Source organism: Rhinoraja longicauda, chromosome 21 (genome assembly GCF_053455715.1).
Source record: "Rhinoraja longicauda isolate Sanriku21f chromosome 21, sRhiLon1.1, whole genome shotgun sequence".
Classification (NCBI taxonomy): domain Eukaryota; kingdom Metazoa; phylum Chordata; class Chondrichthyes; order Rajiformes; family Arhynchobatidae; genus Rhinoraja; species Rhinoraja longicauda.
The window spans coordinates 15,213,813-15,228,106 of NC_135973.1; positions in this window are offsets into that span (position 1 = coordinate 15,213,813).

Sequence of the window (14,294 nt, forward strand, 5' to 3'; positions counted from 1 at the left end):
CCCTTCAGCCCACCAAGTCCCTGTTCACCAACAGCTACCTATTTAAAAACAAGCATCTGCAATCCCTTCCAACACATAGAGAGAGGTCAGATAACATTCTGTGGGGCAATTCACAATCTGACTATCAGCTCCCAAGGGCTTTAATAAAGCAATGTGGTTCATTGTCACCTGTAATAATGCGTTAAAAGAAAATCACAATTTCAATTTTGAAAAAAATAAATAAGAGTAATTGGGTCATTTCATCTTTTCAGGGAATATCCCCAAGCTAAAGTCCTTCGCCAAAGTTTCAAAGGACATTGAAACTTGGGCATAACAGATTTCAAAAGCTGAGTAATTCGGTGGGTATCAGCCATGAAGCCAGGTTTTAAAGAATGCTTCATTTTGTTAAGAAGGAACCAACTCCAACACAAGTCTTCTGCGACACATGAGTAGGAACACATTCTTCTAATGAGGTAATTGGGAGAATAGCGTATATTTAAACAGACTGCGGTTTAATTATATAATTTTTCTACGGTGAAAAAAACCCTTTTACGCTAAAAATAGAGAAAACATTGGCAGCAATAGGGTTCTTGATAGCTCTCAATTCAATTATTTTTCACCTCAAGTTGGTGTCAAATCATCTTTATATCTTTGAACTCTGCCTATTGAATTTTAAAAAAATAAATATCCGATCTAGTTTTTGTATCATTTTCTAATATACGGGAATGTTTTTGTTTATTTTCACCATTACTGGACAGTCTTGATTATTCTAGGGCACCTGCACTTTTTGTTTTAAACAGTGGTTTGCCTCCCACGAGCGTTTTTTTATTTAGACTCCTTGACCTCTTTCCCTCACTGTTATTTCTCCTCTCGCCTTGTTTGTTTAACTAACGCTGTACACTCGTGGCTGGAGCTGTAAAGAGCAGCAGCAAGCAGTCAGTTGCAGATTCCGTATCACAGTGACTGCTTCCCATTCTCGGGGTGGCTTGAGAATACTTGCTCTCTCTCGCCCTGTGAAGCATCAAACGCATCCTGTTACCTTACTGTTGATGTTTTGACAAGGTTGCGTGTACGCACCGACCCATTCCTCAACGCTGTCTGCCACGCTGGAATCACTCACCCCTTGTTATTGTCTTCCTGATCATCCGTCCACTCTCTCCTGCCCACTACGACATCACCTCCCACTCATCATCTCGCCCTTCAGGCCACTCCCAAGTCACGCTGCACTATGTGATGTGGGTGGCAGTAGGGGTTATCTCTCCCCCCACCCCCACCCACAACCCCCCACCTCCACCTCCCCTCCAGACCTTGGCGAGGAACTGAAGATGCTGGCTTTGAACCGTAGACGCAAAAAGCCGGAGTAACTCAGCGGGACACACACAGGCAGCATCTCTGGAGAGAGGGGATGTCACCCATTCCTTCTCTCCAGAGATGCTGCCCGTCCCGCTGAGTTACTACGGCTTTTTTTTGTGTCTATCTTGCGGAGGGATGAGAGTGGACTTAGAGGGAAGATCACGCGGCCAAGCTCATCACCTGAAACCGCGCGGCGACAATTTCATCAATTCGTTCAACGCAAACAGTACCGTTTCTTCCACCGAAACGCGTTCCAAGTCATCCTGGGGATGATGTTGGGAACTGTGGTATCCAACACGGGGAGACGATGCGAATGGGGTTATTTTAAAGCTATTCGCAACTTGAAACACAACTTAGAAACTCCATTCTAACGTCGGAACTGAAAATGAATACAGCTTTTCGTTGTGATTTATATTACACTCAACTGAACGCGGCGTTTCGTTAACTCCACCGGCTCGGTTTGACACCAACACACACACACACACACACACTGTACACACACACACACACACACACACTGAGGGACACAGAGTTTAGCATATGTTCTCCCGGATTAAGCTAATCATCGACTCTGACATTTTCTGAATCATGCTTTAATTTCGGAGGAGGTAATATTTCTTACAATAAGCCCGACTTGTAAAAAAAAATCTGCGCTTAAAGTTATCGATGTCGAGTTAATGAGAATACTTTGTGCAACTTCAACGCGTTTAATTTGGGCTTTTAATGTCGGGGAGCGACGACAGTGATTCTAAATTATCGCGTTAAAAGTTAATCTCAGTTTGACCTGGCACTTCACTCAAATAACAACAGAAGGCGCTGGAATGCATAGGAATTCCCGATTTCTACTTGATATTAAAACGAACGTGACAGGTGAGGCGGTGAGCAGTTCATAAATGAGGGGTAGGCAGATAAATAGGGTGGGCAATTATATATAAGAGAGAGAGAGAGATGTTTCAGATAGCGGGACCGCTGCGATCAAAGAGCGGCTTGTCTTTCGCGATAACCCGCCCGTTATTTTGCATCCAAACTACATTACTGCCTTTTATTCACAAAATGCTGGAGTAACTCAGCAGGTCAGGCAGTCTGAAGAAGGGTCTCGACCCGAAACGTCACCCATTCCTTCTCTCCAGAGATGCTGCCTGACCCGCTGAGTTACTCCAGCATTTTGTGAATAAAAACCTTCTATTTGTACCAGCATCTGCAGTTATCTTCTTATACTACCTTACTGCCTGCCTGCCTGCCCCTAACTTTGGCTTCCTCTCGGCTGTAAAACGCCGGGAGACGTAAAGAATAAAGATAAACATCTCTCCCGCCGCTGAACCAATTCACCAATCCACCCCACCAAAAAAAAGGGAAAAAATTCGCGTTGAGAGAAACAGGTTGACATGTTTTTTAATTAAAAGTGCGCAGGATGAGACGGTTACTGCAATCACTCGCCCTGCAGATACGGGAAGACCAGTGTCCCCCCCCATCGGCTCATTCTCCACAAACTTATCCTTTAGCAGATCGGGACATAATGGCTCGTCTGTCCACATTTTTTTTTCTGGTTGTTATTATTATTATTATTATTATTATTATTAATTATGATTTGTGTTGGTTGTTTTTTGGCTCACCTGCTTCGTCGGCTCTCTCTCTCTCTCTCTCTCTCTGTCTCTGTCTCTGTCCCTCCCGTTCAGACGGAGAGTGTGCGAGGTGGTGGTGGCGGCGCGATGGCCCGTGTACTCCTCCTTTTCCAGTGGGCTGGGGACATTTCAGGGACAGGGGGTCGCCGCTCTCGGGGAAGATTCAGCTGTAAATCCCGCGTCCGAACTTCGGGAGCAGTGCTGGGACCTGCTCATGGCAGCTCGTCTCGCCCCCCAGCTCCCCGGGGTCGGCTCCAGAGGCAGAGAAGAGGAGAGGAGAGGAGAGGACAGGCAGGGAGGGAGGGTGGATCCATGGCACGGTCCGGCCATCCAGCGTGTGGCCCGGCCCGGCTCGGCCCGGCCCTGTGGTGGGGGCGCCGCGGGTGCCACTTGTCACTTTCACCTGGAGTTGCACTTGGAGCTGCGGCTGAGGCGCAACCTGTCCCTGCCCCTGTTCCTCTGAGTCCTCTCTCACCCTGCCTCCTCCCTCTCTCCCCCTCTCTCTCTCTCTTCCCCCCTCCTCTCTCTCCCTCTCTCTCTCTCTCTCTCCCCCCCTCTCTCTCCCTCTCTCTCTCCCTCTCTCTCTCCCTCTCTCTCTCCCTCCCTCTCTCCCTCCCTCTCCGCTGCACAGCCCGGAGTCTGGCCGAGCCACACTGGGAGGTTTTCTATCCAAGCCCAGCGCTACCTGATCCGGCAGAGACCCACCGCAGCCGGCGCTCGGCTGTGCGCATGTTCACTCTCCCTCTCCGCTGGCCCGGGGCTGGGGAAGCTCACACCTGATCACACTCACACCCGACCACACTCACACCTGATCACACTCACACCCGACCACACTCACACTCACACTCACACCCACCCACCGCACTCACACCCGATCACACTCACACCCGATCACACTCACGCCCGACCACACTCACACTCACACCCGATCACACTCACACTCACACCCGATCAAACTCACACTCACACCCGACCACATTCACACTCACACCCACCCACCACACTCACACCCGACCACACTCACACCCGACCACACTCACACCTGATCACACCCGACCACACTCACACCTGATCACACTCACACCCGACCACACTCACACCCGACCACACTCACACCCGACCACACTCACACCCGACCACACTCACACCCGACCACACTCACACCGACCACACTCACACCCGACCACACTCACACCCGACCACACTCACACCTGATCACACCCGATCACACTCACACCCGACCACACTCACACCGACCACACTCACACTCACACCCGACCACACTCACACCTGATCACACCCGACCACACTCACACCCGACCACACTCACACCGACCACACTCACACTCACACCCGACCACACTCACACCTGATCACACCCGACCACACTCACACCCGACCACACTCACACCTGATCACACCCGACCACACTCACGCCTGATCACACCCGACCACACTCACACCTGATCACACCCGACCACACTCACACCTGATCACACCCGACCACACTCACACCCGACCACACTCACACTCACACCCGACCACACTCACACCTGATCACACCCGACCACACTCACACCTGATCACACCCGACCACACTCACACCCGACCACACTCACACCCGACCACACTCACACCCGACCACACTCACACCCGACCACACTCACACTCACGCCCGACCACACTCACCCCCAGCCGGCCTCTGCAGCCCCGAGCGGCGCCGGGCATCCAGCTCCGCTCCATCTACACGCCGGAGCGCCCCCGGTCCACGGGAGAGGGCAGGAGCTCACAACAGCCTCATGCACACACTCGCCTCAATAGCCCAGTGCACACTCATCAACCCACACCCAGTGCACACTCACCCCAATACACCCGTACACACACCTCCACACACTATACACACACTCGCCTCAATAACAGTGCACACTCCATCAACTTACGCCCCTTACACACTCACTCCAATGCACTCCATACACACACCTCAGTATACACTGCACACATTCATCAACCCACACCCTGTGCACACTCACCCCAATGCACCCCATACACACTCACCTGTACACTCTACACACCCATCAACTCACACCCTGTCATCTCAATACACCCGTACACACCTCCGCACACTGTACACTCACCTCAATAATTCCATACACACCCATCAACTCACACCCTATGCACACTCACCTCAATAACCCCGTACACACTTATCAACACATACCCTGTGTACACTCACCTCAATGCACGTCATGTATACTCATCTCAATACACTTTGTACACACCCAACTCACACCCTGTGCACACTCACCTCTATACAGCCTGTGCATACACACCCACACACCCTGCACACACTCACTTCACTAGATCTCTCACCTCAATGCACACTGTACACACTCATCAACACAAACCCTGTGCACACTCACCTCAATACACCCCATACTCACCTACACACCCTGTACACAATCACCTCCACACACCTGTACACACGCACCCCCATACCTTGTACACAGTCACCCCACACACCCCATACACACTTATCCCAATATACCCCATACACACTCACCATACACGCCTATACACACTCAACCCCACACACTGTACACACCCACCAACTCACACACCAGTGCACTAATTTCAAGATGCCCCATACACACTCACCCCACATATCTCTTACACACTCACCTCACACATTCTGTGCACATTCACTTCACGCATACACCCTGCACACACTCACCACACACCCTGTGCACACTCACCTCAATACATCCCATGCACACTAATCCCACACACCTCATACATACCTTAATACTCCATGTACACACTTACACCTCCATACTTGTACACACTCACACCACACACCCTGCACATACAACATACCCTGTATGTAAACACTCAACACACACTCCACACATCTGCACATGCGCACCTCATTGCACCCTGTACACACACCTCCACACACCTTGTACTCACTCATCTCTACACACCACATGCACACTCACCACACACCCTGTACACATTTTAGACCATTGGAACAGTGCTGCACTGGAAGGTCCTTCAGCCTACCTTGTCCTTACGAACATGATGCCAAGTTACACACACACCCATCAACACAACACACTCCTGACACCCATCAACACAACACACGCCTCACACCATCAACTCAAGACACCCCACTCACTCATCAACACAACCCATGCCTCACACCATCAACTCAATACACCCCACTCACTCAGCAGTTCAATGCATTTTACTCACACTCACTTTAACACTGCCACCCATTAACTCAGAACACCTCACTTATACCACTGATGGATTCAACTCAACAGAGCCTGCACACACTCATCAACTTAACACACCTTCTTCACACTTGATGCGCAACACACCGCACAAGCTCGAAAGTTCTTCACACCACATTCACACACAACATACTCACCAACTCACACAAGTCAGTCACAATGAACTGAACACACTGAGTCTTATCAACCCAATGCACAGCACACACTTATCAACTCAACACATCTGATTCACATTGATCTTCTCAACATAACCTCATGTTCATCTCATTCTCAACTCAACACACACTCAGACATGCACTCATGCACATTCTACTTGCTCACAATCAAGTCAACGAAAACCTATTCACAACTCACTAACAGTCAACACAAACCCAGACCCACACACCTATCAACTCAACTTTCATGCATGCCCACTCACACGTATCAACTCACCACACACCATTTAATTAACTCAACATTAATACACATCCCACTCATAATTACACTCAACTCACAGCACACACACACACCCTCATCAGTTCATTATGTTTCAGATAATCTGTCACACTCATGTATATTTACTCACACTCATTCACAGTTTACAGCCTCATAATGTCAATACCATTGTACACTGATATACACACATGTACAGTTGTACATGCTAATTTCCAGCCACATCCTCACACTCTCACCACACAGTTCTACAGAGACACACCAACCCTCACTTGCCCCAGACATACTGATACCCATTCTATAAAATTACATAGCATATACATTTGTACATCTCATCATACGTCACATACTTGTAAACTGTCATACTAAATTTTAAAACACACAGGCATAATCCAACATACTTACACATATCCACACACTCTCCACATTCTGATCCACCTTCATCCATTACAGATACAAAAGCATCCCATTTTAACCCTTAGAGTATCAAACATCATACTATTCTGAAACCCAGGCACACTCACTGACTTCCTCTCCCTACTCTTTGCACCCCCGACAAACCATCAAATATAAGCAAGGAGAAAAGGAATAGGAATAGGTGAAACAAAATACAGAGCGGAGGTGCAGAACCTGGCGGACTGGTGCTCTGATAACAACCTGTCCCTAAACACCTCCAAGACCAAGGAGCTGATCATCAACTTCCGTAGGTCACATAACGGGGAATACGCCCCGATCTTTATCAACGGGGACAGTGTGGAGAGAGTGTTCAGCTTCAAGTTTCTGGGCACTCACATTTCGGAGGACCTAACATGGTCCAATAACACTGCTGCGCTGGTCAAGAAGGCACAGCAACGACTGTTCTACCTAAGAACACTAAAAAAGTCTGGTCTACCCCAACAGCTGCTGACGACCTTCTACCGCTGCACCATAGAGAGCATCCTAACACATGGCATCCCTGTGTGGAGGCAGAGAGGAAAGCTCTTCAGCGGGTAGTCCATAGAGCTCAGAGGACCATCGGAACACAGCTCCCAGCCTTGGAGGGCATCTACAACACACGATGCCTCAGAAAAGCCACCAGCATCCACAAAGACTCTTCACACCCCTGCAACAGTCTGTTCGAACTCCTTCCATCGGGCAGACGATACAAGGCCTTCTACGCCTGCACCTCCAGACTCAGGAATAGCTTCATCCCCAGGGCCATAGCTGCTGTGAACCGGCCCTGCTGAGCCGGATGGTCACATCGCACAGTGAACCAGCACAGATCTACTTGCACTTTTTTCTGTCTTAAAACTGTTACAATTTGTTTCGTTGAGTTGTTGTTGTTTAAATTAATTAAATTATTGCATCGTACAATGACAATAAAGATATATTGTATTGTATTGTATGTTTCAGGTCGAGACCCTTCTTCAGTCTGAAGAAGGGTCTCGAACTGAAACATCACCTATTCCTTTTCTCCAGAGATGCTGTCTGACTTCCTGAGTTACTCCAACATTTTGTGCCTAAACCAGCATCTGCAGTTCCTTCCAATACATCAAATATATCCCACAGAATCATACACACACTTCACAGATTAATACACATCCCAGATTTGTGCATGATGCATAAGTGTAACGCAAGTGTAAACATCCCTTATATACTGGAAATCAGCCATGCTAGGCTATTGTGCTGCAACTCCCCAACCTTGTTTGAATTCTGACACTGTCGCATTGGTATAGCCCCAGAGGTAGTTGTTGAGTATATGAACATAATTCATCAGCAACAGCAGTTGCTCAAGGAAAAAGCTAGCATTACATTAAACATCCTTTCCTTAACTCTGAAAATGATTCGACCATCATTCATGAAGCTTCAACATGGAATGTGTTGAGAACTCTGCAAATGGAGAAGTTTATCCATTTTTAATGTGACTTATGCTGATGTCAGAAAATAGAGAGTAGGATCTCAGTGAGGCTGTTTAAAAAAAGCACTAGACAAATTACTAAAGGGCTGCAAATTACCAACCTTACTGCATCGTGGCAGTCAGACTATGTTTATACAGGGAGCGTGGTATTGTCAGCAAACATCACCCCCTTTGCAATAACTCCTGTTCATGATCTGTTCACAAGCTAGTTCTGGTATGGGTGTTTGACCTGAAGTGTTAGCTCTGTTTCTCCTTCTGCCTGACCTGCTGAACGTTTGCAAAATGTTCCGTGCTTGTTTCGTGTTTCCAACACCTGCAGTTTTCTTGGATTTTAACCTACAATCCTCCTGATCAGTGGCTTCACAATTTTTACAATGAAAATGCTTGAAGCAGCAAAAGATAACAGCAACTCCTTCATAACCACACCAAGCACAACTCACTCCATGCATGTTTTTCATGTCGTGTTTCTAACCCAGTCTCTCCCAAACCCTCTCCCCTCAAACCCGATCATCATATGCACCTCTCCCGTACATAATTCACTCAGAATCAGTAAACGATTGACCTTATTGTAACAATATTCATCGGCACTGAATCTCGACACAGGAGCACAGACTACACCATTTTAATATCTTAATGCCATGAATATTAACATTGACTTGGTGTCATTAATATCTCTTGCAATATATTTATTCACAAAATGCTGGAGTAACTCAGCAGGTCAGGCAGCATCTCGGGAGAGAAGGAATGGGTGATGTTTCGGGTCGAGACCCTTCTTCAGACTGAAGAAGGGTCTCGACCCGAAACGTCACCCATTCCTTCTCTCCCGAGATGCTGCCCGACCTGCTGAGTTACTCCAGCATTTTGTGAATAAATCGATTTGTACCAGCATCTGCAGTTATTTTCTTATATCTCTTGCAATATAGGTAGATACTGCTAGCGGTAGGTATGCCGTATCTTTTGAAACACAAGGACTTCCAGACCAGAAGAGACTGCTTGTCCCAACATCGCTGGTGTTGGCTCTGAGTAAGAAACACTAATTTAATCCTACAACTCTGCTCGGTTATTATTGTTGGTTTATTATTGTCACATGTACCGGGGGGATACAGTGAATACTTTGTTTCGCATCCTCACCCAATTTTCCCTGCCAGCCCTATAATGTCTTACTTTTAGGCATTTATCTCATTCTCTTTCAGAGGTAATGACTGGACCTGTTGCCAGTGCGTTGGCAAGTAGTGCATTCACACTACCTTAACACACTGTGTAAACCTAACACAATCATGCAAGGGAAATGTATCCCACCTTCACCAGAAAACAATCAAAAGTGAGGAGCAGTCGATTCCTAGCCCCTTCACCCTGCCCCACCATTCAACATGATCATGACGGCTTCGGCTACATCTTTGCTTCAGATCTTCATGGTCGTCTCTGATTTCCTCTTAATCCTTTAGGTCTTGGATCAATGGAAGCAGTTCATCACTATCCACAAACGAAACCCTACATGATCTTGAACCCCTGTATTAATATTTCCTCTTCACTCTCCTCATTCTAAGGAGAACATTTGCATCTCCATCAGAAGAATTTTCTTCGACTATTAATCTTTATCCAAATTTAACCCCTCCCAATTATGCAACCATTTAATTTTCATCCCACTGTTCCAATTAGGTGAGAGGAACTGTGCAAGCTGTGTTGGACTGCCACGGCTAATTCTTACCCATTTAATAACAACAACAGGTTCAGATGGCACTTTGAAAGTCATAGAATTTTCCAAGGCATTTCACAGGAGCGGGATAAAAGAATCATGAGCTGTGTGCAGCGATATTTGGACATATGCAGGTGCTTGGTCAAGGAGGATAGTTTTTAAGGAGTAACTCACTTGGGGGAGAGAGAGGTGGAGAGATTTAGGCGGGAATTCCATGGTATGGATGCCAATGGCAGCACAACAAAAACTGGAGATGTGGAAAAGGCTGGAATTGCAGGAAGATAGAAATTATAGTGAGTTGCAGAGCTGTTAAAGGATAGAGAGGAAGGGGGGGGGGGGGGGGGGGGAGAGGAGACTAGTTAAGACCACCTAGATCCCAGAGCCGATGAATACAAGGATCTTTTCGATTAGATTTTATCTTTGAAATTAATGTTTAAATATAACTTTGTTTCTCGGTCTTTTGCTCTTTTAATTTTGGAATTGGAAACTGGATTAGTGGTGGGTGGCTGGGAGTTCAGGTCAATTAACAATAAATTCAGAGAAAATCTGTTTTCATTTCAAACAATGTTAATCTCAAAAAAGGAAGGCAGTAACGAGACACATCCGAAGTGCACAGCAACTGAATTATTAACACAGCCACTACTTTTTGGGTCTGTGTGTTAATACTACATGTAATGTTATATGCTCTCATGATCACAAAAGTCCTGCCAGGTTATTTTAACAGGAAAATACATTCATAATATTTATGAATGGACTGTGTTGCAAGATACTAAAATTAAAGTATGAAACAATGCATCCCCACTGTCGTATCATAGATATTTTGAAAGAAACATGAATTGATTGCTGTTATAATAGTGTTCCACTCTGGGCTGTGAGCAATGTATTGCAATCAATGGAATGTACCCATTCTCTTAATAACATTACCACAGTTTTTGTGAACTGGTTTTACAGATCTATTGCCCACACACTTCCAGCCCTGAGACTTTGTGAAATCACATCTTGTGGATTTTTTTTGCAGGCAGAGGAGGAAGAACGTTTGCACTGATTCGCCAGCTCAAAGTGGTTCACCGGCAGAATATAGATATATTTAAAAATTAGCTTAAATGTCCCTCAACATAATTGATATCAACAAGCAATATTGGATAATTTGACCACCTTCTCCCACCTCATTCAACAGTTGACAGACATTTCCCATCTCAATTAACTGTGGTGAAAAATTTTAAATTTAAAATTAAAAAAAAATATATATATATATATTTAGAGAGGGAGAGAGCGAGAACAAGAGAGTAAGAGGGCAAGAGAGAGCGAGAAGCAGGCATTACAGTAAAATGGAAAGTGCAAGCGAGAAACATCTCAGTGAATGAGTCATAATATAGAATTGAATGCCCTAACCCTAACCCCAAATCCTAACAAAACTCTAGCCTCTAACACTACCTTAATACCAACCCTCTTCTTTGGTAACAAATATCAGGGGGGGCAGGACAGAAATTAATCCCGAAACGTCACCCATTCCTTCTATCCAGAGATGCTGCCTGAACCGCTGAGCTATTCCAGTATTTCCTGTCTTTGTTAATCCCAACATGTTTCCTTCCTAACACTGCTCATTGAGAATCGGAGAAACCCCTTTGAAAATAATCATAATAATGATGGTAAAAATAATAGTGAGAAAGGTTGGCATTGATGTAGAACTATTCACAGCTTCTCAATGCTTTTAACCAATTAAATACCATCACCAGTGTATCTGTATGCTTTGATTTCAGATACACTATGGCTAACCTGTACAAAGCACGTTCCCATATCAGTGATGTTGACTGAATAGTAACTATGAGCCAGGACATGAGGGGTGTCTCATCATGTCTCCAATATGTTTACCAGAGAGGGTAGGTTGGGTCCCTGAAGACACTGCATTCCCTCAGAGGCAGCCTGCAAATGTGTTCCCCTGCACTCTACCCATACTGGGGGCAACTTCACATCAACTGGGCTTGGAAGCATGTGACTCGGGTCATCAATATGATTTAAAGCTGGGTTTAAGAAATGCTCAGGTAGATTAGCTTATTAGTGCCATCCCATTCATTCCAATGATTGAGTTCACTCTCCCACTGTTATGGGAGCCAATGCCCAGAGGACAAAGTGATCATGCGTAGGAAGGAACTGCAGATGCTGGTTTAAGCCGAAGATAGACACAAAATGCTGGAGTAACTCAGCGGGACAGGCAGCATCTCTGGGGAGAAGGAATAGGTAGTGTTTCCGGTCGAGGCCCTTCTTCAAAAGGGTGTCGACCCGAAACGTCAACCATTCCTTCTCTCCAGGGGACAAGGTGATAAAATGACAGGCACAAAAAGCAACAAAACAGTTCAGGATGATTTGATTCTCAAGACAATGACAATAGTGCAAATACATTGCAGTGTGGCTTTGACTTTGTCCAAACACAAAACTTAATTAATGTTTACCATATTTCCTTTTGATATAGATAGAGAGCATCTTGGACCAGCCAGTCAATGATGGCTCAAAGAGCGGTCCAGTTCACCATGATTTTTTCTTGTGACCCATTCCCCCCTTTACCTCCCACCAGATACCACCATTCTACCACAAATTAGAGGCAATTTGCAGTGACTTCTCAAGCTACTAACCTGCACGACCTTTAGGATGTGGGATGAAACCGGAGTACCTTGTCTTAGGGAGAATGTGCAAACTCCACGCAAACAGTACCGGAGGTCTGGATCAAACCTGGGTCACTGGAGTCGCTGGGCAGCAGCTCAACTCAGCCTTCACTGGACGACAAGAACTTGTATTGCTGTAGCTCCTTTCATGTGGCAAAACGTCCCAAAATGTTCCGACATCAAAACAACATGATGCCAAAAATACAAAAAATGCTTTAGGGATTGGCATATCAAGAGGACGCGCTGCCTGGGGAAAGAAGGGGAAATGGTTTGAGAGGTTTAGAAAGGCAAAATAAGATCAGAGACTGGCAGCCTCGATCAGCAATCACAAGAGATCAGATTGAGAGACGTGCAAGGGACAAGCACAGTCGAGTGTCAGTGCTTCAGATGGTTGTGGTAGGGAAGAGTGGGGCAATACAATGGGGCAAACTACCAAGAAGATGGGCGACCAAGAAGCTTTTGCAGATCATTAAGCACAACATAGAAACATAGAAAATAGGTGCAGGAGGAGGCCATTCGGCCCTTCAAGCCAGCACCGCCATTCATTGTGATCATAGCTGATCATCCTCAATCAGTACCCCGTGCCTGCCTCCTCCCCATACCCCTTGATTCCGCTAGCCGCAAGAGCTCTATCTAACTCTCTTTTAAATTCATCCAGTGAATTAGCCTCCACTGCCCTCTGCGGCAGAGAATTCCACAAATTCACAACTCTCTGGGTGAAAAAGTTTTTCTCATCTCAGTTTTAAATGGCCTCCCCTTTATTCTTAGGCTGTGGCCCCTGGTTCTGGACTCCCCCAACATTGGGAACATTTTTCCTGCATCTAGCTTGTCCAGTTCTTTTATAATTTTACACATTTCTATAAGATCCCCTCTCATCCTAAATTCCAGTCAATAAAAGCCCAGTCTTTCCAATCTTTCCTCATATGACAGTCCCACCACCCTGTGGATTAACCTCGTAAATCTACGCTGCACTCCCTCAATAGCAAGGATGTCCTTCCTCAGATTAGGAGACTAAAACTGCACACAATACTCCAGATGTGGTCTCACCAGGGCCCTGTACAACTGCAGAAGGACCTCTTCACTCCTCTACTTAAATCCTCACGTTATGACGGCCAACATGCCATTAGCTTTCCTTACTGCCTGCTGCACCTGCATGTTTACTTTTAATGACTGGCGTACAAGGACACCCAGGTCTCATTGCACTTCCCTTTTTCCTAATCTGACACCATGGAGATAATAATCTGCTGCCTTGTCCTTGCCACCAAAGTGGATAACATCGCATTTATCCACATTATACTGCATCTGCCATGCATCTGCCCACTCACTCAACCTGTCCAAGTCACCCTGCAACCTCCTCGCATC